The sequence below is a fragment of the Ambystoma mexicanum genome, chromosome 3q (genome assembly GCF_040938575.1).
Source record: "Ambystoma mexicanum isolate Mex_15411 chromosome 3q, UKY_AmexF1_1, whole genome shotgun sequence".
Taxonomy (NCBI): domain Eukaryota; kingdom Metazoa; phylum Chordata; class Amphibia; order Caudata; family Ambystomatidae; genus Ambystoma; species Ambystoma mexicanum.
In genome coordinates this window covers 827,210,658-827,234,236 of record NC_090926.1, presented here as the reverse complement: position 1 = coordinate 827,234,236, position 23,579 = coordinate 827,210,658, and positions in this window count along the sequence as shown.

The following is a 23,579-nucleotide window of genomic DNA, read 5'->3' as shown; positions in this document are numbered from 1 at the left end:
CGGCTCTGTCTTTTCATTCATCCATATAGGCTGCTGAAATGGAGCAGAGTTTGCATATCGAAAGATTTGTATTATGCACGAGCATCTACATTAAAGGGTGTGCATTGCAAAACTGCCCCATCAAGGAGAAGGTCTCACTGATTCCAAGGCCGCAGTGCTTAGGTGTTCTATTAATATGTACACATCATTACAGAAGGCACACATTTTAAAGATTAGGTAGGACGTCTCAGGCGAATATGTAATGAGAGAAAATCATCAGAGGCCCCTGGGGAACAGGCTGCAATTAAAACTCCAGCAACAAAGACGCTGCAGCTGCAGAGAGTTTTAATTAATTTACATCAAGTCACAGAGCTCAATTAGGTGTGTTCTTCCTAAGCATCCAGCCGAGTCAGACCTGCCAGCAAGTGTTTCAGGGTTTCCTATAGTACAACGTTTCGTATTGTCAGCTGTCAGGGATCCGAAGCTGCCAGATCTTTGAACATACATGGCGTTGTCTCTCAGCAAGTGTAGGAACATGACAGGTGGCAGGATACACAGACACTTCTCAAAGTGAACTCATGTGCGAAGTATAACTTAGGTTTGCTGAGGACCTTACCTGTCCGATAAATAAACATGCAAAGAAGCATTGCTATTACTTACATGTAGCACCTTACTCGTTGAGTGCAACAGATGAACAGAAAAACATTGGATTCTAGCTACCCAAGTATTATTATTATTATTATTATTATTATTATTAATAAAATAATAAGAATATTAATAATAATATGCCATATTTATGTAGCTCTTGGTGTTCAGTTCCTTCTGTTTCCCACTCTTGATAATCAATGTGTTGAGCTTCAAAGTATGAAGGACTAAGTGGGATCTGTTGGAATAGGAGCCTGGGTTTGCAGGGTGTGAAACAATCGATGAAGGAAGCACTGACTGCACCTGAAACTGACAGCAGAAGCATTTTGGAGTCATTTTTTAAAAAGTGGAATCTCCATGGAGGGCATCAGCACATTTGCTTTTATGCCCCCTCCAAGCAAATTTTTAAAATTTGCAAGAACATTTTTGAAAAGGCAATATCACCTTAACACCCTTTTTCACAATCAGTTTGGAACATACACGACTCCTGTCATTCATGATGTGAGGACGTGCTATCTGGCAAGAGTGTAGAATCCCTGTCTTTTATTTTATTACATAATAAAACAAAGCTGGTTATTCCATCAAGGATTCTCAGTAGACATAAGCTGCTAATCAGTTTCCCCTTTCAGACAATTCATGCCATAAGCATAGTGTACACCTGTGCCCTTCTGGGTTAGTACCCTAATCTGATCTGCAGTGCCTGCTCCCCAGTGGCACAGAGCAGGTTCAGGGGTCACATGGACACCACAGGGACTCTCTTGACAGCTGTAGTGACAGTCAAGGTCTTTGTAGTGCATGGGCTGCTTTTAAAACATGAACCTCTGGTCCACAAACCTCATAACAATTAGAAAGTGGTACCAAGCTAAACTGTACATATAAGCCATACCTGAGTTTAAGGCATGGTGGCAGACATCTTTCATAGTTATCTATCACATATCAACTTGATATCACAATGGATGTATCATCCTTGCGAGTTCAGTTCAGCTGAGGAAGGCATATGTGTGTCTGCCCAACCAAGCTGTCCTTGCTGTTGCGAGAAAGATTGTAGTCCTGGGGGTTGCCTCTCTTCGTTCATTTGTGGGCGGAGGTAACTCCCTCCCCAGAGTGACAGCCACTCCACAGGCAGCTGTCCTGGGAACAGGAACCAATGGACAACCTCATTCAAATAGAGAATAGACTCACACCAGGCTGTTGCATACCAAAAGGGCCTTTGATTATATTGAGAAGGGAAGGGGTCGTGGAAGGGTAGACATGGGGAGCCCTTTACATCTGGAGGAAGAATCTGCCATCTCTACCTTTATTTTTCCTTTCTGTCCCTTCCACTTCCTATTTCACAAAACACTTTGGCTATGATGTCGGGAGTCAGAGTCCACCTGCTCCAAGGAAAGGGATTGAACCCTTAAAGCAGGCTTGCTTCTGTCTTTTGCATTTTAAAGAATGGGTCTACCACTCCCTCTTTGGATCATCTCTAGACCTCACACTTTCAAGATGATAGAACCCTATTGCGAGAGCAGTCATTTCCAAAGTCCTCCAGTTTTGAGGTGAAGGCAGTTGTTCCAAGGCAAAGGCAAGCTCTGTCCCCTAACCATCCCCAGGAACCATTGGTTGTGAATTGCTTCAACAACAAGACCTTTTTCTCTGCCAGCCACCCAGTAGCTGACAGTGCAGTAGGGCCCTTGCAGGTGTGCCACCCTTCCCCAAGATTGTGAGCGCATGTAAAGGACTCATCTTGTTCCTAAATCCTGGATTGGGGCTCACAGCTCCTGAGAGACAAGACAGCAAAGATTCTAGCCCTTTCACCATAAAATTGCTGCAAGTCGTGATTCAAGCTCATTGGACATTGCTTCCAACCAACATCACCCTCCGGATCTGCCTTTGGCAATCACAGACTTTCAAGCCACAGTTCTGCCCATTCAAACCAGTTTACCACCTCACCCCATCAACAAAGAAGCGTTGCTGCAGTTGCATCACTCGAATCACTGTTCGAACCACCCATCTGTTCATCATCACTCCAGTCAACAATCAAACCGACCCCGGTGTTCTATCTGAACCACATCTTTGGAGGGCAGCATTGAACCAGCTTGCCTGCATATCCTGTCATTAGCACATCCATCATTGAACCTTAATCATCAAACCACACCTGTTTTATTGCATGTGTCACATATCTCTGGCCCGCTTCAAAACACAGGCTTCATCATTTCGACCCCAGCTCAGAAACTGCCTGCTGCTGTGCTACTGCGACTGACACATTTTGACCTGAGATTTAATTATTTTAATTTGTTTAAATTCTCCCCTAGGATACTGCATATTCAAGGAGATGCACAGTGCACAATCCATTGTGAGTAATCTCTCCTCCTCTACAGGGCCAACAGAAACTATGTTGCCCACGTACACGGTTTTAATTGGCATGCATGCATCATGAGATAAGATCATATGTTACAACTTGTATATGTTTTCAAGGGCTTCATATATAAAGCAGAAGTTGTTAATTTTTTTTTCGTTAATCACCTCTGAAACGGGAGCAACCGAGGTGGCTAGCTTTCACTCTCACCTTCTGGAATGCCTCTTAAAGTGGCCTATGTTTAATTGTATTTTATTTTATTGTGTTGATTTTGTTTATCAATTGACAAACAGTACTCCCCTTATATTCCCATGGCAGAAACAGAATGGGGCGATGCAGACTGCACACCACCCACAGCCAATTATTTCCATGACCGCACATCATTGGGTATTGCCATATTTCGGGTTCTCTAAAGCTCATTGATCCTTCTTCACAAGCCAATATGGGGGACTATTCTCTGAAGCAATTTGTGGCACATATAGGCAACCCAGGAGAATGCAAAGTGGCTTAGGTGTGAGACAGCTTACAGGATGAACAAGGCACACACACAGAAAGCCCACCATAGCCATACAACTACAACTAAAAGGTTTAGACTTACCAGGCCAGACAAGTAAGGAACATGTAATAAGCAGTCTGGCAGCCTGCATGGATTTCATATCCAAGCTACTTATTTGTAACACATCTTTTTGCCACATGATAGTCTTGTGCATCCCGCAAGACAATGGGCCTCATTATTGGTCTGGCAGTAACTGTGCCTGTGCTACTGGCAGGTCTCTGCAGGCCCGTAATGATTTACCGGTGGCCGACTTCCCGGTAACACCGGGGGGTCCAACCCCGGCAGTCCGGGAAGTTAGGTGCTGACAAATCGTAAGTTCCCATTCCCAGGCCTCTATGGGAATGGGGACCATGGAAACACTGGCACCGTTAACCCTGCTGGTGCTTTCGTGAAAGCTCTGCGGGCAGGTACTGTTCCGTCCACCAGGTCTGACGTACCAGGCAGGAAGGCACCCGCCTGCAGAGTTGTAATATGCTGGTCCGGACTGGCATTGTTGTAATGAGGGAAAGAAAGTCTACAAACTTTTGCTGGTTTGGGGTGCTTCAAACACTAGCTAGCAAAGAAAACAATGTTTCAAATGTGACAGGCATTTTAGAATGAGCCACACCCTGGACCACAACCACAGATCCACTACAGACTTGATGCAAATTGTTGCCAGGCCTTTCCTGATGCCAAAGCCTACCTGGATGAATGCCATGAACAACATGTAACCCTCCCCGATCCCTGATCTTAGTGTTTTTATGAAGCGGTCGATAGAATTTCACATCAACAAAGAAGAATAAACAAAATAGATGGGTTTTCAGGATATGTCGCTAACGGGAGACTGTTCCGGTCAAACAGATACTGCAAATTGTGGCTAGATTTCCAAGCATTACAAAGCTTGGAACCATCAGTCTATTTATTTCCTTGCGAAATTAAAGTAATTACATTTATAGATTTGCTTTTGTCTCTTCATTGATTTATTTTTGTCATTTTAATTATAAGAAAAGAAAGCATGAGATAAAGCACATTATATGTCTGTGGATGCGTTCTGAAGGCTTCAGTATGTTTCATTAACATACGTTCCTCAATGGTTTTATGCAAAACCCTACATTCAAGTAACCTACCTGTTGCTACTCATCTTAATATCTTCTCTAACTGGCCTAAAACAGCTGTTCAGAAAATCTCAAAACAGTTAGATTACAGGAAGACAGTTCAAGTGCTGAAGGCACTGTCATGCACTGTCATCTCATCAAGTGCTGCTGTTCATCCATCCCTTTGCAGGAGCTAGCAGACAAACTACCTTTTTAAAGAATGTAAATGACTGCAACCTATCATGGCATCTTTATACATGTCTTTATCAACTACCCTGCTCCCATCTGTGTTCTCCCATGCTGATTGCTATCAAGGATCCTTCTGGACATCCTGATCTAATTTCTCAAAAGATGAGGTACGCTATCTCCTCATCGGCCCTCAATCCTATTCCAGTAAAAATGCTGTATGCTTTATAAGATTTTATTACACCCCCACTCAACAATATGATCAAGTTACCTGTTCAGGAGATATGCCCCTAGCATATGAGAGTCAAACATGAATCCCTCTTCTTGAAAAGCCTAGTTTCAACCCCTATATCCCTGCTCATTTCTGACCCTTGTCCTATCTTCGGTGTGCTGTAAAATTCCTTTAGTGTGACATCTACCCACTCTTATTATATGTCCTTGAATCCGCTGACACACATAGCCTTTCTAGGGCATCCTATGCCCTTCTACAGGGTCTAATGGAGTCCTAGCTTCTGCACTCATGAATCTCCAACTGGCCGTGTACTGCAGTGTGTCGCTATCCTGAGTAAGCTAAATCTATCAGCGACATTTGACAATTTCAGTCATCCCATCTTAATTGCTCATCTGGCCAGTGTGGGGATTGCCAACTTAGTACTTGTGCAGTTTTGTTTTTTCTTGCCAAATAGTTCCATAGCCCAAATATCCCGAGCGTGCAAAGGGCAACGACTATCCTGCTGTTGTGCTGTGGCTGCTTCTACTGTCAGGAGGAGTGAGGAGAACGAGAACGAGGAGAGCGAGGAGTGGCGCATTGAAGGAGAGGGAAGTGCGGTCCTAGCTCCGCCCCTAGCCCGCCCCCGGGCACCGCCTCCAGGAAGTGCCATAAAGGTTCTTCCCAAGCACCCTTGCGGCGCTAAGCCCGAGCGTGCAAAGGGCAACGACTATCCTGCTGTTGTGCTGTGGCTGCTTCTACTGTCAGGAGGAGTGAGGAGAACGAGAACGAGGAGAGCGAGGAGCGGCGCATTGAAGGAGAGGGAAGTGCGGTCCTAGCTCTGCACCTAGCCCGCCCCCGGGCACTGCCTCCAGGAAGTGCCATAAAGGTTCTTCCCAAGCACCCTTGCGGCGCTAAGCCCGAGCATGCAAAGGGCAACGACTATCCTGCTGTTGTGCTGTTCGGCTGCTGGGCTGCGTAAGCAAGTATTACACTATAAAAGCCAACTGCTACGACAGGCAGAGCCGAGGAAATATAAACCCACACCGAGGAGCTGCACTACAAGATGAAATCTACAGCTGTGCACATGGACTCATTAGGAACAGCTGTGCGAACTCGCCTGCAGGTAAGGCAAAAATTTACATCACTCCCAGATGCAAATGGTAGCCCGGAGTGTTTACAGAACATGCCGTCATTGAAACAATCTCGTCTACCCTTTTGCCCTAAGAAGCGGGAAAGCTCATCTACGGGGGCCACTACGCTCGATACAGGTAGTGGAAAAAGGTTGAGTATGGCTACAGAAGACCCCGTGCGATTAGTTCCAAAAACACCTGCTCCATCTAAGGCTTGTACAGCTTCCACCCTCGAAGCACCTATAAGCCACTCCCCCCCCTCCCATGAAAGATCGACCGTGCACGAGGAGGGCGCCGATCAGGCCAAGAATTTAGACCTTACTCCCGGTGAAGGATATCTGAGCAAAATGACCAAAACTGTGTCCTCAGGAGACAAAGGAAAAAGTTTGATTGAAGCTAATCAGACGGTAGGAGTGCCATCCGAGAAAGGTCCAGCTCTCTCGGCTAATCCGAGCCTTGAAAAGAAGACGGATACACAAGACCTACCTAGAAACCCTGATAATTGGAGAGACTCACGTGGTCCGATTTCACCTGTAATTCCCCCCACAAAAGAAATTGACTCTGTAAACATGCCAATTTTTGAGGTAGCCAATTATGGAATTGCACCTATACGGAACATGTGTGAAAGCATTCTGGACGAAAATACTAGTCGGGACGCGGCATTGGCCTCCCCTACTTTGACTTTAATGAATACTACAAATAGATCTTTACTGTGTGAGTCTACCGAGGAAAAGGAGGATCAATGGGTCACAAATGATTTAGAACTATGGGAGAAAACTTTGCTGGAATCAAATAAGGAAACAGAGGAAAAAAAGCAGTACCTAAGAGAGATGGAGGAATCCACAACGATAAGCGAAATCTTCCAGCCATACAGGGAAGAGAATAGAGGACAATGGCCCAAGGACAAGAGCCCCCAAAATAACACCCAGCAGAGGATTACTGCCCTGTTACCTAATGACCCAACGGCCCATCAATCTCCTCCTTGGAACCTCCATAAAGATATACCGGAGACACCCTACCCTAAAGGGACGCTCCCCCCAAAGGCCAGACTAGAAAAGAAAACCCTGTGGAATTTTGGAAGCGAAACTCCGCTAAAAACTACAGGCACTGAAGGAACGACTATGTTGCCTCTAGCCAAACTGAGCAATTCAAATTTAGCTAGCAAAATCATGCAAGACCTTACCCTTTTGACGGGGAAAATTGAGAGAGAAAAAAGGAGGAGTTTCTCGATAATAAGCGAGAAAATGGCTGAACTTGAAAAGGACCAAACCAAAGGTAGTGCCGTGGAGTTGGAGGTTGTGGGGGCCGAGCTCCTCGTAACAAAAACCCAAAGAGACCCCAGCCCACTGACCCAATCACAAAGATCTCTCGGAGATAGACTCATAAGCTCAAAACCACAAGGCCATTTTGTAGAACCTCAAGTGACAACAAAGATAACTCAGACGCCTGTGTTGGATGGCCAAGAGCAGTGTTGTAAAACTCTTACGAAACACCAAACTATACAGCTAATAAAAGACACGTACCAAATGGACAGAGAAAAGGATATGAATCACCTTCAGCAAATGATCATGACCTCGCTGAACATCACACTGGCTCCATACCTAAAATTGTATGAGATGATAAATGACTCTGTGAAAGAAATGACTGCTACTAACATACAAATTAAAGAGGCAAATATACAAACAGATCTGTCCCTGAGGAACTTGAATGTACGAATGGACAAAGAAGCCGAAAAATCGCTCACATGGCAAAATCGCCTCACGGATCTGGCAAGGAGAGATGCCAATGATAAGTCCCTATTGATGGAGGCGGTTCTGGAAGACTGCAAGTGGATGCGAAACCAATGTAAACAGAGAAAAGAGGAGACAAGCTCGGTTGAAAATCAGCGTCGAGGCAAAGGACCCATGAAACTAAGTCAAAACAAGCCACATCAACCTTTGCAAACTGAGCAAATGACCGAAGAGGTAATATTGATCTCTCCTGGCTGTAAGGGGACGGGAACTCCTGACTCTAAACTTCAACCAAAAAAAACAAACTTCGCCATCTTTAGAGGTGGGGCATCCAAGGTTCTGCTCTCAGACAAGAAAAATGAATTGAAGGATAAACCTAACGAAAATAGTAAAAAAACTAAAAATGAAGGATTAAAATGGAAGACTAATGGCTCTAGGGCATTCTTAAGGAATCTAAGAACGCCTCCTAGAAGAGAAAACTCCCAACAGGCAAAGAAGCCGAGGAGAGAACTGGCAATGAGAGACACGAACATTTTGATGGATACTGATGCTAAGGTTGTGGGAGGGGGGATCCACCCCACTCCCGCCCCGAATGCCAATGTCGATGAATCAGACCAACGAGCAGATCTAAGTGATCTGATTGACATGATGGAAGAATATAGGGAGGATGAAGAATGGCAATGCATCAGCCCATCAGAATGGGAAACTCTGGACAACTGGGAGATGGTGGAGAGGAGCTCTAATCCCTCTAATTGTAAGAATCCCCAACGAGATACCCCGCTGATTATCTTAAAGGAGACAAAAAGCCGACCGGACCCACTTGATATGGAAGAATTCAGTGAGGCTGATGACAACTTTGCTAACTTCAAAACCCTAGAGCAAAAAAGATTAGAGCTGGCTGCTAAAGAAAGGAAGGTACAATTTCAACTCGAAAACTCTCACCGAAAACAGGATGGAAAGAACAGAATTAAAGAAACACAGAAGAGCAATAAAGGAACGAAAGTGTCCGCCCCTCCCCTGAGGCCAGCTCCATCAAAAGAATGCCGCTTGAAATTAGAAACGACACTAAATGGACCAAGAAGGGCTTTGCTCAATAGGAGATACATCGTCTCGCTTTGTAACCAAACATCAGCTCTACGCACGATATCTACCGAGGACATCAAAGTTGTGGAATTCCCAAGAGAACTAAGAATGGACCAAGTTATATTGCATCTCAACTCAAATGATATTAAGCAGAAATTTCTGAAAGCAACTGACATCCTAAAAAAAAAGGGATTCCGCCTGACAGAATTGGAGGATGATATTAAGCATGACAATATCAATATATCCTCAAAGGACAGACGAAAAGGAAATAATGAGCCCTCATCCCGTACCGAAGAGTCTAGGGGGAAAAGGTGGGAAAATAATGGTCAAGAAAAAGAAGGAAATAATAGGAAGATCCCAAAAGAAAACTTAAAAGAAGACAACAAGAACACTGAAACCAATTTACACAGCATCAAAGGAAATGTCGACAACTTAAAATCTTTGAGGTTCACGGTTGATAATTCACAACACCCAAGGAAGGATACAATAACGAAAAATAAATTTGAAAATAAATCAAATGTTTGGACCCCTACGTCAAATGACCATAACTCAAAAAAGAAACAATAGAATAAGGAAACCGGGCTTGGATCCGTTCGCTGTGCCTCATGGAACACCAGAGGATTTCATCACCTGTTCTCGACGGAAAGCGCTTTCTTGACCAAATACGATCTCATTTGTATCCAAGAATCATGGCTGTGTGATCCTCCAATATGTGAAGGATTTGAAGTCTATTTCAATCCGGCAAAGAAGGGGCTGAGAGGCCGACCGTTTGCTGGCCTAATGGTACTATAAAAAATCGATAGCAACTTACAAATACTCAAGCACGAAATTCCAAATCCTTACGTCCAAATATTGAAAATTACCTCTACAACAGAAAATCAGGAGGAGCCGACTAAATTGCTATTGATTAACACATACTGGAGGGAAAACATGCCAAACCCAGGGTCATACTTAAAATCAATCACGAACGCTATTGACAAGTCAATGACGGAGGAAGATGATCAGCTTATACTGCTGAATGGTGATTTAAACATCAAGCTCCTAGACAAAAGGGGCAAAATTAAAGAGTTGGAAAATCTTACAGGAAAAGAAAGCCAATGGATGACGGAAATGGGCATATGAGATATGATGATGTTAAATAGCCAAACAAAGGGTGACCTATTGGGGGCTGATACTTGGCATAGTGGAAAATTGAGAGCCTGCTTGGACTACTGTTTTGTGGGAAGAGATACGCTGGCCTGGATAAACTCGTTTCGAGTCATTAAGCAAGCAAATAGTGACCACTCTCTTCTGGAAACTGAACTTGTATGGGATTCAAGAACTCTCCCTAAGGGAGAAAAGGTGATGGAAACTGAGATATCATGGGGAAGAAACAGACTGCGACTGAAAGATCAGATCATACCTACACTGGCGAAAAACTTCCAGGAAGCGGTAGAAAAGGGAGAGGAGGTGGTCGATTACAAATGGCTGTTCAAAGCCTATGAGGTTCAGTATGATCCATCTAAGCTGAAGCAGATAAAAAAGAAACACGCCTTCAACGAATTTGTAGTCGCCAGACGAAAAAGATACAGAGCCGACCTTAGGCGTATTAAAAAATCCCATAGCCTGGACAAACGCGACCTGGAAAGGAAATGTCGTCAAACTTACAAGAATTGGTTAAAATCAACCAGATATCAACGAACTCAATGTGACGCAGAACACATGATGGCAGCCTTAGCAGCAAATAACACAAAAAGTACCTGGGATCTAATCAACAACAGAGACTTTAATCAGTCGGCCATAGGTATTAACCAAGTCTCCGAGAAAAACTGGTTCGACCATTACTCTGCCCTGTTTAAAGGAAAAACTGAGACAAAGTTTATTGGAAAAAGACCAGGAAACGCTACGTGGTCATTGAACTTTGATAAAGAAGACATTCAAATGCTGATTAAAAAATTAAGCTCTTCCAGGGCTGCCGGCCCAGACGGCATTTCCAATAAAATGCTGAAATCAAGCATGGAAGGTTGGTCTGACCTAATCTATGCACTCTTCAAGCAAGTAGCGAGAACAAAACAAATACCAAGTTCATGGACGGAGGCCTACATCGTGCCTATCTTTAAAAAAGGTGACCGCGGCAATCCTAGAAATTACAGGCCGATTGCGCTACTTGACTCCATTGGCAAGCTTTTTGCATCCATTCTCCTACGTGATTTAAAGAATTGGGCAGTTCAAGCCGGAATTCTAGACGAGAGACAGACTGCCTTCGTGAGTGGAGTGGGCACTAGCCTTAACCTGTTCCTGATCAATATATTAAAAGCGAAGGCCTTAAAAGGGAAAACATCAATATACCTGGCCTTTATAGATCTAGAACAGGCGTTTGATGGAATAAATAGAGAACGGCTCTGGGCCAAACTGAGCAATTGGGGATGCCCTGTGGACCTATTGGAGGCAATCCAGGCACTATACACCGATACCTCAATCCAAGTTCAGATCAATGCAGATGGTGGTCTATCAAGGAGGATAAAGACATCCCGAGGTATTAAGCAGGGATGTGCCCTCGCCCCTTTTCTCTTCATACTTTATATGGCTGACATGAAATCCTCACAAGATCGGATCCGGGCTTTCCCTCCGAAGATAAATGGCATAGAAATACCATGGATGCTATATGCGGATGACGCAGTGCTTTTAGACCAGACGCCGATAGGTCTTCAGCGCAGGATTGAGGCCTTCAATGAATATCTGAAAGCCAATGACATGAAAGTAAATGCAAAAAAATCTATGACTTTGACCTTGAAATCAGCTTGTGGAAATAAATCGGCAGGGAAAATACCGTCTTGGTCATTAGATAAAGAAAAATTGGCAGTGGTCGATACTACAATCTACCTCGGGATAAGAATTAATAGAAGCAAGAATGAGCGGGATCACTACACCCTGATCAGAGAAAAACTAAAAAGTCTGGTTAATCAAGGGCTACTTGTACACCGCAGATATGGAAAATTTTCTCTATTGCCGATTATAACCTTCTATAAGCAAAAGGTGATAGCTGTAATCACATATGGAGCCGAGGCACTTTTAGCCCTAAGATGGGAGGTCTGGAACCACTGCGAAGCCTATTTTTGGCGAAAGATCTTACGCCTACCAAATTCGCTACCTTTGGATCTTATAAGAATGGAATTAAGACTGCAATCTATTTCTTCAATTACAACGTGGAAATCATTATCACTCTATAGAAAGTGCATTTTAGACAATCCGCCTGTACCATTCAGAATCCTAGCAAAACCAGGCGTGTTCTATTGTGACTCAATTCTTCAAGACTGGAAAAAGAGCTGTGAAGAAATCTTAAAACACCTGACAATTTCCGATGACACTCTGAAAAATAATCCAGAAAAGGCTAAAAGAATAAATCGGGAAAAAGATTGGGAGGAAACTCAGGAAAAGAAATTAGCACGTGACCTATGTCACAACATCATCTGGGAACGCAAAGTCCTGAATCTGCTACCGCCATATCTGATGAAATTTCCCTCTCAGCACTATCGAGATCTGCTTATGCGCTGTAGATTTAACATCTGGCAGTCGAGAGAAATAAGGTGGCGTAGAAGGCAAATTGACAAATCACAAGCATACTGTAGATTCTGCAGAAAGAAGGGCCAACTGGAAACTATAAGGCATGTTATGCTAATTTGTCCGAACCTGAAATTGATTCGTCTGATGTATATGGGAAATTATACAAGTCTGATCACGGAGGAGAATGAAGAAGAGTATTGGGAAAGGCTCATCACAGCTGAGAAAGTGGGCCGTACCTTGGACGCACTAAAATTTGTTGAATCCTTGAACCTGGAGTGGGAAGAGGGAGAGTCGGAGGTGGACGCCTCCTAAATAGTTGATGAATCTGGCCTAGGGGTGATCATTCAGAGACCCTTTGAACCTTTTGAACTCTACCTTTTGAACTCTAGCATATTTTTGGGGGGCCTCCACCTCTTAGATGAGGAATTACTAAAGGAATGTTAAAGGTTTAACTTTGTCTAACCAATAAAACAAAAAAACAAAAAAAAAAAAAATAGTTCCAATCTGTTTCCATGGGCACTTTCTCTTCATCGCTGCATCCCCTGAACTGTAGGGTACCTCATAGCTCTCCTTGCTCCCATATTCTGTTTAATTATTATCTTCACCTCTGGTCCATCCCACCCATGATGTGAGCATCCATATTCACACTTAACTGGTGCTTGGTCCCATTTTAGGGTTCAGATGCAAGCTATTTACTGCTGGATGATGCCAATGAACATCACCTCTGACACAATAAATGTGATGTTTGTGGGGCCCCCACCATTTGGGACCCTCAGAACAGCCCCCTTATATGACCCCTGTACACACCAGTTTGGTCTCTGTGCTCAACTCGAGATTTGTTGTTAACTAAGAGCTCTCTTTGGTTGCTCAGGTGAATGCTGGTTTAGGAAAAGCTTTCTATTCTATTATCATTTTGGAAAGAGTTCTTCCTTTCCTTCCAGTAAACCTTAGAGAAACTATGTTGTATGCCCTCATGTCTAGCTGTTTGGACACAGACATGCTTGCTATTTGCAGTTGCCTGCATTCCTTATTTGGCTCCTTATTTGCCCTAGTTGCCTCTCCATTATGTGTCCCCCCTTTCTCACTTTAAATATCATGCCGTATATACATGGTCATTTCCTGTGATATATAAATTGTGCAACACTTCTTTTTCTACTGAAGATGTGGTAGACTATTCTCCACATTGGCTTCTGCTGGATAAAATACATATCCCCAATATTAGACCTATCAATCACTGGGCATTATGTTGGTGATCCCTGAATGCCTGTTCCCCTTCATAGCTCTCCCACTTGATGCCAAGATGCTTCTGGTGATGGCATGAGTTACACATTTCCTAGCCAAATTTCTTTCACTGTATTTGATTCACTGTATGCGTTGTACTAGTGTATTTATCATTATAAATACTTCACTTTGAGTTAGTGTGTGCATCCTTCACAGTACATTTTTGCGCCCCATCACATAACATAAATGTACTGCACTGTAAGCCTTGCAATTCCATTGTTCAAGGATGGTGAAGGGAAGGATTACACGTGTACCCATGCAATAACAGCGTCCAAGCCAGGCAAAATTGTTCAGGTGAGAAAAAACTATTAGCGTGTATCACAATGTGAGCAGGGTGAGTTTTGCACTGCAGAAGGTGCACACATAACTTGTTGACAGATATTAGAAACCCACATATAGCAACACAAAAGGAGCAACACATATATTGATGTTGTGTATGCAGAGGTTTTAGAAGTAGTACACAAAGGTAGTACACAAAGTTTTGTTTCCAGTGAGATGTTAGACAAGAACTAAAGTGGGTGGAAGGTGGAGTCAGAAAGGTACTGTGGTAAGAGAGTGCTCATAGTGTTAACATGTCATGAGTGACGCCATATTGGATTTAAAGGACTAGTACCCGAAGTACAGAATAGAATGCAGGCCCGTATGTGGAGCTGCAGCTCCATTTAGCTCAGTCCCAAGACAAATCCTGATTCTGTCCCCCTGGAGAGAAGCCAACGTCAGAGGCACCCTCGTTGCACAGATCAATGCTAATTGTATCAAGCTGCAGTGCCTGAAAGTGGTGGGAACGTAATGTTAGCTGTGCGGAGGGCAGGTAGGGATGGACCCTTTGAAGGACACATTCGTGAGAATAGGGCAGGGGGTTTTGTGATGCCAATAGGCAAGGCAGCTATTTGAAGCACTACTTCCCTCACACAAGGAGTGGTAATTCTATTTGAATTGCAAGTAGGCGGCTTAACCAAAAGCAAACATATCCCTGAAATTCAGACTCAGGTATGGTGCCCTGGTCACACAATTACTTGGAAACTAATGTTTGAAAGAGACAAGGGGGAGCTGTGTCTAGAACATTCTGTGATTTGGTACAATAGGAGCAGAGGTGATGCCAGTACATTTAGTACAAGGTTGCAGGGCAGCCTTTGTGTGCTATGGTATCTGGTATAATGAGAAGGCCCAATGTCTTATCAAAGCAGAGTTGGCCTCACCAGCTTTATTTTTAACGTGTCATGATGGAGTGGTGCTCATCACAGGATGGTCAAGATTTATTAGTGTATCAATATACTTATTATCCAATCCTGTACCTGGATTTAATAGTGACGATGTAGTGGGCCACATGGATAGGGGAATGGTTTAGAGAGGATGTGACCAATCGGTCCAGGGACTATAGGCGGGTTAGCATGTTCTATAGGTAGTATCCAATGAGGATGGTGGGATGACATTGTAACACCATCGAGGGCCCGATTCATGAAATTCTTTGCACGGTTCAAACTGACTTTGCACTTCTGAAAAGTAACTTTGCACTGCAGACACAAACCCTGATTTATTGAACTGTGCAAAGAGTATTTTTGCAGTGCAAAGTCAGTGCATAGTCATAGCTGCAGTACAAAATGACTTTGCATGCACAGTCTTTGCACAACAAAAATACACTTTGCACAGTTCCATGAATCACGGTTGGGGTCAGCAGTCACTTTGTACTGTGCAAACACTGCCATGTATCGGCCCTTAATGTCTCTATCACTCTTTCTCTACAAATCTCCACTGAGTTTGCTATGGCCTCGTTATCATGATGGTGAAGTACATGCATTTTTTCTGTATTTCCTGGTACTCCATCAAATAACTGAGACCTATTTTTTTTAACAGGTATTTAACATAAAGAGGGATAAAAATATCCATAAAGAACGGCCACAAAATATGTCAGCTGGCTATGGTATGATATATTATGTTATGTTAAAGGATATTTATACCGTGCACCATTACCACCGGAGGGGTCCCCTTGTGCTCTGGCAGATCGGAAAAGTAAGAGGGTGAGTTTCAGTTAGTATGGTGTAGCAGGGTAGAGGGAGAGTGAGAATTGTGATGTCCTGTTGCAGCTTCAGTTCAGTTAGCACTGTTCGCTGAGCATGGGTGCGGTTTACAGATCTGTGGGCTCCCATGTGCTGTTATGCGAGACTATGTTTGGTTTGTTGTTGCAATGTAGTGAAGTGCTTGCAGTTTGCTGTGCAAGAGGTGGTTGTGTTTGTTTAGCGTTTGGGAGGTGTGTGCAGAGAGTTGAAGTTTTAGCACATGAGTTAGTGGGGTTACCTCGTTATTTCGGACATCTGGATTGGGTGTCTTTGGCCTTGCTGTCCTCTGTAGCATTCCTCTGTGGTTCATTCACCCGGTTCTGTGTGAAGCAGTGGTATATCTCTGTGGCTGTCTAGTGATCCGTGGGTGGGATGGAGTTGAAGGCCTCCTCCGCCCAGGTTTGAGATTGCCAAAGTTGCGGGTTGCCCTTTAGTTGTAAGTGGGCTCTGCCTGCCATCGCTTCCCTGAGCTACTATGGTGTGGTCCCCCACTGTGAATTCTCAGCCGTCCCTGTCCTGTCGGGTGCTAGAAACTGATTAATGCTCGTTTGTCTCCAGCTACAGTCCCTCTCTCTTGGGCCTTGGGCTTTGCCTGGGGAAAGGGTATGGCCTAGCAGCGGTCAATCTGTTTTGCTTTTTTTAGATGATTTAATTTATTTCTGTGATGACGAACCAGGTTTTGAGTAGTTTCCTGAAATTTAGGTAGTCCTTTGTATTTTGTATTTCTTTTGGGAGGGTGTTCCAAAAGTTTGCTGCCAGGTGAGAGAAAGAGGATCCCCCAACTGTTTTCCTTGTGTATGGTTTTGGTTCCAGGCATTTGACGTTGCTTGAACTTAGTGTTCTTGTCGTTTGGGAAATGCTTAATTTCTTTTGTAGGAAATCTGCTCCTTGTACAACGATTTCTCTGTGCATTATGCACATTGTTTTAAATGTGATTTGTTGTATAATTTCAAGCCAGTGTAACATTTTTAGCACTGCTGTGATGTGGTCTCTTCATGATAGTTTAAGGAGAAGTCTGGCGGCTGTGTTTTGGATATGTTGTAGTTTCTTCAGCAGGTGTTATGTCATTCCAAGGTAGAAGCTGTTGGCATAGTCAATTCTTGACATGATGAGGGGGTTATCGAGTGTAGGCGAAAGAAGCATTTCTTGATTATTGTGTTTACCTGTGGTTCTAATGTTAGCCTGTTGCACATTAGCATTCCAATATTTTTGACTATTTTTGATGGTGCGGGCGCTGTTAGAGAAGACCAGGTGCTACATTACAGAGAATTGTAACTAGTGCAAGTGCAATTGTTTCCATGGTATTAGCACATGGAGAATTGCACATGCACAAGAGCACAGCTTCGGTAAAATGGCCATTTTCAAATGTGCAATTTTTGCCAGATTTAACAAGTATCATCAATAGGAATGCTTATCAGTGAACAATCCAGAAATGGTTGATCTGCCCTCATCATCATTTTCCTCATAGTGTGTGGTATGCATGGCATGAGCAACCATTGAGGCAAGTGGTTCTTCTAGTTGGCAAGATAGCTCAACACATTTAGTGCTCACCCCTGATTCAGCATGTAGGACACATGTTTGAATCTAGGCAGTGGTTAGCTCAGCCCTTCTTCTTCTGAGTTTGATTGATAGGCTGCATGCAAATTGGGCAAGACTCATATCTTGTTTTAGAATCTGGTATGTAGTGCTATAGAAATGTGTGATAATGTATGTGGTGTCGGAAGGGTTTACTTCCAAATTGGTGTCCCTGTTACTGTGCTAGAGTATATTACAATATGTTGTGATTTCACGGAGATACTATGAGATACTATGATGGTGAAGTAGGAGGATGGGTTCTGTTATGTGTTGTGATTGACCATTCGAAGAAATAGTTGTGTTGTTACAGAAGGGTGTTCATGGTGGGTAAAATCAGAAGAAGTCACTGTACTCCACATCCACCATGTTCCCAATGGAAAATGCTCTGGCAGAACAATCTGAACCCTCATTCTCTTGGCTATTTGGTGGTCTGTAAAATGTAAAGCTCATTTTCTGGTTCTCTGTGCATTATGCTTGACTTTTGGAGGGAGAGCCAGAGCAGATCAATACAGGAAAACAGCAGTTGACAGTATACTGTGGCTAAGGGAAGTGTTATTTCTGTGTTTTTCACATTTCATGCCCTAGATGTGACATTATATTGTGTATTGTGCTGGTTTTCTGAGGTTCTCAAGTATGACTACCCGTTTTTACTAGGTTGTATAAAACCCTGCATGATGTGGTTTGTTTGCAACCTTAAGTTATGAGTGATTAGATGTTGAGCAACTTCTGTCTCCTCGCCGTCAGTTTCCTTTATGCCCACATGTCAAAGCAGCTTTCACTGCAATTTTTTGGTATTGCAAATTGCAGTTGCCTGCAAATAAATATAATGAAATAAATGATATGTTATATTTTAAACAGAGGTGAGATGAAGAGAGAAAGAATGGGGTCTGGCATATATGGTCATCTTGCTGGATTAACTACCTTTATTTGCATTTGAACCAACATCTGAGAAACTCCTCAATGATCAAATGCAAATTCTTGTGTAACATAACTTAACTTTGAATGTTGTTTGTAGAACAGTGAGCAGGTACCGTGAACTGCACAAGCAAATGTATTCACATGTTATGCAATCATATTCAAGATAAGTAAGGTGTTTGCCTCCTCAAAGCAATTAGTGTCCATTTTATGAAGGTCAACACCCTGATTACATGGAGATGAATCCCCATCAAGCCAATCTCATTGGACAAGCCAAATTCTGACATCAATATTTGATAGTGTCATGAGATTTTGTGGAACACACATGACATTCCTGAATCATGCCTGTGCAACATACATCAGCAGGCCAATCAGAACCACCATACAACACACAGAGATTGGGAAGACTAATCAAATTCTCTAATTCACATGGGGAATTGTGGAATTCGATCTGATCTGTAGGCCATCCTATGAAGCCATACTTGATGTCAAACAGGGAGGTTCAGATGTCCAGACGTATGTGTCTCGGTTCCAGAAGCTAGTGACTAACTCTGGGTTGCCGGATTCTGCACAACAGACCATATTTAGAAAAGGACTTCATGAAGACCTTAAAGATGAGTTGGCACGAGTTCCCCGATCAGGTTCTTTTCAGGAACTCGTAACTTTGACACTACAGATCGAATTCCGCATGAATGAAAGACGGCTAGAGAGAAGATGACAAAGAGGATACTCTCCTATGTCTGACCTCCCTCCTCCATCAAAAGAATCGTCCAAGGCAGAACATTCCTATGAAGAACCCATGGTTAACTACGATGCCCTGAAACCCATCCATGCCACACCTTCCAAACCTGCGGCATGACATCTTGATCTGCTCAATCTCACACACACATCTACACTACCCTTACATCTCGTAAATATACCTTATAAATCTTCATTTACCAACATCCTAGATAATATGGGTGATCATTTATATATATACAACACCAACTGCTCAACATGGAACTGGTGGGAGTAGGGGAAAAATGTAGCTTTAAAGTCTCCCTCCATGAATGTAGGGGCACACAACACCCTAAACAATTGCTTAAATGACCTCCCCATGATACCAGACACAGCTTTGATAGCATTTTCTGTAACAAGAATGTTGTCACTGTTTCCTATGCAGTCGACTTACCTTGAGGAGACCACATTTCCATCTCATTGACCATCTTCAGTGAAATGCAAACAATTGCAAAACACTCCAAAGTATCCCTATCTTTAGCAAGAAATTGTATGGAAAATGACAATAGAGGTATCATCAAAAAACTCAACTAACCAAACAACCATATGGCAATCAAAACCCAGAACATAACACAGGGCAAGCATCTCAATAACATTCACAGCACTATAAATAACATAGAGGACAGCATAACAAGCCAGTCAAACTTAAAAATAAAAGTAGTCTTCAAATGTTTCAATTTCAAGCTGAACCACCTCAAAAAAGCCAATCTGGACATTAGGCATTCTCGCAAAAGACAAGGTGGCCTCCATTTTTCTATTGTGGCACAACATATCAAGAATCATGGAAGCTGCAAAGCAAAACAGTAAATGCCAATACTATCATCACTGACAGTATTGATCAATCATGTCTTTAAACTCATCTAGTTATTCAGCAGCCTGTAAACTAATTCCAACCCCAATGAAATACATGATCCAATACAAATTCAATCCAACACCACATAATCAGTAAATTATCTTTACACAACCAGGGAAGTGATACATACAGATCTTCACAGGTTGGTAATAACGGCTTTACACCCTTTTTTATACCCAGGACTTTCTCTACACAGTCATGTCATCTGACCTAGCAGCTTTTCTGGAAGACTCAGTCCACGCAAATTCCACAGAATGCAACTAATCAATGAAGACTAGCGCCTGCCTTCCTCTCCCTTCTCACTACATTCCTTGTGCAAGGGCCTGTCTGACTCACCTTCAAAACACAATTAGTTCAACGTCTCCTTAAAACAACCCACGACTGACCCACATTACCCATGACCTTCCAATCTCCAACACAAATTTCATATGCAAAATTCTTGAAGAATGAATCTTCCAAACGCTTTGAGAATACCATGGGGCCATTAACCTTCTCCATGAATCTAAACAATGATTCAGGTCAATGTGTGTGGAATAGATTTCACACTTTTCTCAATTTGAGACATGCAAATCAAAAATGTGGACAATGACAGTCTGCTTATCTTACTAGACAAGAGGAAGGGGGCGTTATTGTATCATCCATCATGCATGAGAGAACAGCAGCAACACTCATAGCCACTTTCATTTCACAATCTCTCACGCTATCATGCAGAGTGCCTACAATGTTCTAGTCTCGTCCCTCTTTTTTCAGCATACATTATCCCCCTGTTAGATCTATTTAGAAATGCAAGCTTTCACATGCTTTGAATACGCAGTTGACAGACTAACAACCCAACAAAGGACACAACTGACTTCAACGAATTTCTCACATGACCTCAAACAGACGTAAACTTATCCAAAATATAACACATGTGATGCAGTGTTATACCAACTGACCCTGCAGCAATCCACTTACCTGATGTAATGAGTCTTTTGTCAATACCTACCTCTACTATAAGGAATCTTGGATTCACAATGGAAAGTGACTTCACCCTAGGAGTACAGATTAACGCCATCATAGGTAGCTGCTTCTTCGACCTCCATACCTTAAGGTTCATCATTCTCTACCTAAATTTCATTATGTACGCATTCAAACAGCCCCAAACTGGGACTTCTCGAACGTTTAATGAACATACTATACAAGTTCAAAATGCAGTTGTCAGCATACTCCTAAAACGGGAAGGATGTCAACACATCACCCCAGCAATCTGCATACTTGTCTTCTTCACAATCATTAAAATGATCCATCTTAAACCTCTATGCATATCCACTGTCCTACTATGATAGGGTTCCACAATCTATCACAAGGAAATTCTCACAATGTGTACCTTTTTAGAACACTGTAGTATAGAAATCATGCACTGGTAACACTAGCAATCTTCAACCGGAAAAAGGCATGGAGAGTTCACATTTGCCCTCCTAGAAACCAAATTCAGAAACTTCTTACACAACACATGTGTACAGAAAAATACCACCCAACTGACTACACACCTCCTTACCTCAACCTGCATCACATAAGTTGCCATGCCACCCATAGAAATGACAAGGAAGACATATGTACATCAGTACCTGACACATTGGAAAATGACTTCATGCCAGGTGGGGTCTACATAACCAAAATGTAATTGAATAGCTATTACCTAGATCTTCTGAACAAACCATATCATTCACTTCATCAAAAGTCAAAAGGTGCATGTTACCTACCTCCCAAAGGTGTGCCCAAAATCAATTTGTCTTGTAATTCTACATATACCACATTTCCCTTTGCTCCACCGGGTAACCACTCCCTTTCAAAATCTCCTGCACTATTCACAAACATACCACAGATACAGCTGTATTTGTCTGAACCAATAACACATGATGATTATACGAACAATGCCAAAGCGCCCCCCTTCGGTTCTATTACAATTCCCTACATTTGTGTGTGAAATTACCCAACGCATACACAGCCTCTTTTATACTGTGCTGATTCCCTATAGATAACATGTTTACAAGCTTTCCAGCACACAGCTCCCATGTATTTCTCACCTGCACCCATCAACACCACAGCTGTTGCATCTGACTATCCCTCCCGCAATCTTTCCCTTTTCTGTGAAAGAGCCACACGCTGCAATGCCAGCAACAAATGCTAGAAGAGTGTTATGCAAGACCATTTTACTTACCTACTCACATCAAGTCTCTTCTTTCCCATACTTTACACTTTTCTATACCAGCCTCCTCCACTCTTTTCCTATTGTCCCAACACCACTCTTTCTTTCTGCAAATCCTCACTCTGGACTACAACCTACTTGTACCCGTTGCCTTCACTTCTGTATGGGTCTATTTCTGACTAGCCATACATCCCTGATCGTTCTGATGTGTGTGAGTTGTCATATTAAGAATATGATTGGTTCATTTGAATTATAAGGCCGTGCTTCTGCCTCTTGTGAGCTCCTGGGCTGAACCACTATCTGTAGCCATCAGCATCTTGTTATCTGTGCACGTGCATGCACACCGCTGACCCTGCCAAGTAGAGCTCCATGCTCTGCACGTTTTTCAGGTTTGTGAAACCAGTGAACTGGTAACCTCCTAAGCCCTGAAATGTGAGTGGCAGCCAGGCTTCAATGTGGCAGTGTAAGTCGGTTCCTTGGAATATGCAGCATTATGGCAGCTGGGCTAAAGTCGTCCCCCTGACTAATTATTAAACTGGTGTTGTGGGACATGCCTTAAAGCGGCAAATCATATTAGTGGCACCCTGTGACAAATCTCTGTTAGGTGATGCTGCCCTGGGTCAGACATTTATTATCAAGTTATTGAACTCTGCCTTTTTTTGTCACCCCAACTATGACCTGTTGAGCCAGACAGAGACATTTATCACTGAGCACCTCTTTGTTGTGACTGTAGTTCCCCTGCCTGGGGTGCATTCAGAGGCATTCTCAATTGTGTGCAAACTCTGGAAAAAGGTAGTGATGTGGGAAAAGTGGTGTGAGCGATAATCAGTTGTCATTATTGGAACATGTAAATACATTTGAATGTGGTATACACCAACAGTTATTATGCATTCTCTATCCGACGCCCCAGATACCAGCATGAACTCCAAAAGTAGGCAGGAGGAAGCATATACCAGCTCCTCTGATAATGTGGGTTGTACTGCATAGGGTCCCTCAGGGTCAGTCGGTTTTCTAAGAAACGAGATGGGAGTAGATCTCCATCTTCGGCTGGGGCCGCCCTCTGGAACAGCCACCTTGCCACTCTAAAACTTGAGCAGAACCATCTCCAGTTCCGAAAGCACCTCAAGACCCTCATCGTTGCTTCTGCCTTTGCCCCCCTCCCTTGCTGATCTGGTCTCTGTTGGTACTGTGCACCTGGCCACCCTCTGTCCTCTGGGCCGAGGTCCCTGCTCACCTTGCCACTCTCATGCACTTCCTCCGGGCACTGGGGTCTGTAACTCTACCCATACGGCCCCCCCTTTTTCTTCCTGCACTTATCTTTCCTACCCTGTCTGCTGCCTTATGCCCAGCACTACCACTATTCTTGATGGTATTATTTATTTATTATTATTTAATCTGTTCTCCTTTTGCTCTGCACTTTCCACTTCTCCCCTTCCTTGCACTTTTCCCCTCCCCC